The sequence below is a fragment of the Pinus tabuliformis genome, chromosome 6 (genome assembly GCF_031772625.1).
Source record: "Pinus tabuliformis cultivar Carrire ecotype Pingquan chromosome 6, CPIR1, whole genome shotgun sequence".
Taxonomy (NCBI): domain Eukaryota; kingdom Viridiplantae; phylum Streptophyta; class Pinopsida; order Pinales; family Pinaceae; genus Pinus; species Pinus tabuliformis.
The window spans coordinates 598,471,395-598,474,094 of record NC_142292.1 but is presented as its reverse complement, the minus strand read 5'-3'; the positions used below and the strand labels follow the sequence as shown (position 1 = coordinate 598,474,094).

Here is a 2,700-nt window from a genome sequence, read left to right as displayed (position 1 = left end):
AACATCTATGCAAACTATTATGACTTTTGTGTTGGATGAGAGTGAAGATATTCCAGAGCAGTTATTAGCTGTTGTGTTAGCTTCCTTGGGAAGAGGAAAAGAGGATGTTTCTCCAACTGCCCGTAGACTTGCTATGACTGTATTGGAGCAGTGTACAATCAAGCTAGAGCCTTATGTGATCCACTTTATCACTTCAGCCATGGCGGCTGAGGAAACTTCAAAAGAAAAAAAACAACTTGCAAACTGCCTACCATGAGATTATTTATGATATATATCAGTGTGCACCCCAGATGCTGCAGGGTGTTATTCCAAATATGACACATGAGCTCCTGACAGATCAATTAGATGTGAGGTTGAAGTCAGTGAAGTTACTTGGTTGCCTTTTTGCGATACCTGGGCACCCTCTGCCAAAAGTGTTTCGGCCGCTTTTCTTGGAATTCCTAAAGAGACTTACAGATAAGGATGTTGAAGTTCGACTGTCAGTTGTCGAACATGCAAAAGAATGTCTTTTATCGAATCCATTTAGGCATAAGGCAGCTGACATCATTTCTGCAATGAGCGATCGATTGTTGGACTATGATGAAAATGTGCGTAAGCAAGTTGTGACAGAAATTTGTGATATTGCCAGTTATGCCCTGACATCTATACCGATGGAGACAATTAAGTTTGTAGTTGATCGCCTTCGTGACAAAATGGTTTCTGTTCGTATGTATACTCTGGAAAGGCTGGCAGATATATATAGAGTTTATTGTTTGAAGTGTTCAGATGGTTCATTTATTGATTATGAGTTTGAATGGATCCCACGCAAAATCGTAATGTGTTGTTATGACAAAGATTTCAGACCTCAAGCAATTGAAATGGTATTCTCTGAATCACTCTTCACATCAGATCTTTCAGTTGTGGAAAGGGTGAAGCATTGGATTATGATGTATTCTGAACTTGAAAAATTTGAAATCAAGGCTTTCGAAGTAGTACTGGCACAGAAGCAAAGGTTACAGCAACAAATGGTGTGTCTGCCGGGAGTCTGAAGATTATTCTTTCCCGAAATTATGAAGCTGAACTTCTGAAGGTAGCAGGAGCTCAGAAGGTTTTTGAGGCTGCAAAACTACCTTGGCGACTCCATTGTTGAATAATTCAAAATTCATACATTCATGGTGATTCCACTGGAGTTATGAAAAACCTAGAAGCTACCATTCTTAGTTCAAGGTATGCATGCATAGATTTTTTAGGAATTCATGGTTTCCCAAATCATTTTCCCAAGGATGCATATTTTCTAAGGAATGGTCCCAAATTTAATGGAGAAGATTTGAGTTTAACTCTGAAGCATATCTCAGATTTCTGCCATTTTGCTGAGCTTCTTAGAGTCAAACATGAGGATGTTTGCATTATGTTATTTTATGATTCACTTCAAGGAAAATGCAAACAATGGATTGAAAATTTTCCTATCAAATCCGTTAAGTCATTTCAAGACTTATGGCTTATGTTTTTGGAGGAATGGATAGATAGGTCAGAGGTGGTGGTAAACTCTCCTTCAATTCAAGGTTTCAAACAATGGAATAATGATCATAGTAATGGAGAAACAAATGAATATTTTTCTTTGTCCTTGTCCTCATATCTAAAATCCTTTGACTGCAAGTCAGAGGATAAGATGAGATTTTTGAATGAAGTTGCTGAGGACATTGAGAAAGACATTGAAGGTTTAGAAGGTCAAATTCAGGCATATAGTTTTCATAATCATGATCATTATTTTCAGAAGTTTTCTATGGCAGTACGCAAGGAGAGAATGCTGGTTCCTTTCTCTTTCACGATTGAGGAACTGAACACTGTTGTTGAAGATCAGTTTGCACAGCCGGAAAGTTACAAGAAACATCAAGCTGATCAAGTATTCTGGGATCCTATAGCTGACTACATGGAAGAGTTATACTCTCCAGTGTTTCAGTTTTTCAATGAAGATCAGAGACAATTTCAGTGGCAGCAGTCATCACACTATCGCATTGGCTCTGAAATCTGATGCAGTCAGAGACAGCGGTCATCACACTATCATATTGGCTCTGAACTCCGATGCAGTCAAAGAAATCAAATATCAGATAAGACAAATGATTGGCTGCATTGGAAATTTCACATTGATTGAGCTGAAGAAGTTGAAATTGTTAGGGTAGGTAGGTAGGTAAATGCAAATAAGCTCAAGGTCGACTGAGCATATTTTTTTTAGTAGATGTAGTTTTCTTTCTCCTACAGTGATCATCCAGCTAAAGCCCGAGGTGAAGGCCCAAGGAGCTGGAAAGGGATGCTTGTCAAGCAAATTTGTGTTTGTCATAGAGGATAAGGCACTGGAACTGCAGGTTCTTAGTGTACCACAAGGGCACACTATCCCAAGTGGAGCCACTGTTATCACTGAAAATTCTGTTGCCAAAATTGCTCAGACTAGCTTAAAGACAAAGTGTTTTCGCAGCGCATAAATCCTTTAGCAGTTTCGCAGCGTAAATTGTTTTAGTGATTTCGTAGCGAAAAACACCGACTTTGCACTGGCTGCGCTACGAAATGGGGAATTCATGCTGATCCATAGCGCATATCAAACCAGCTGTCATATTTTCTGTAATGACTTTTCCATTTGACATGAAGCTGTTCAACATTGAATATCTAGACACCATTCTTCAAGGTTTAATTTTCCTATAGTTATCTGGTTCACTCAACCTCCCA

General features: G+C 38.9%; 1 pseudogene; it reads left to right on the top strand.

Annotated features, from left to right (window-relative positions):
* The first annotated feature begins 290 nt into the window (after window positions 1–290).
* Window positions 291–1,028, top strand: LOC149259978 (sister chromatid cohesion protein PDS5 homolog A pseudogene; annotated as a pseudogene).
* Window positions 1,029–2,700: the final 1,672 nt, after the last annotated feature.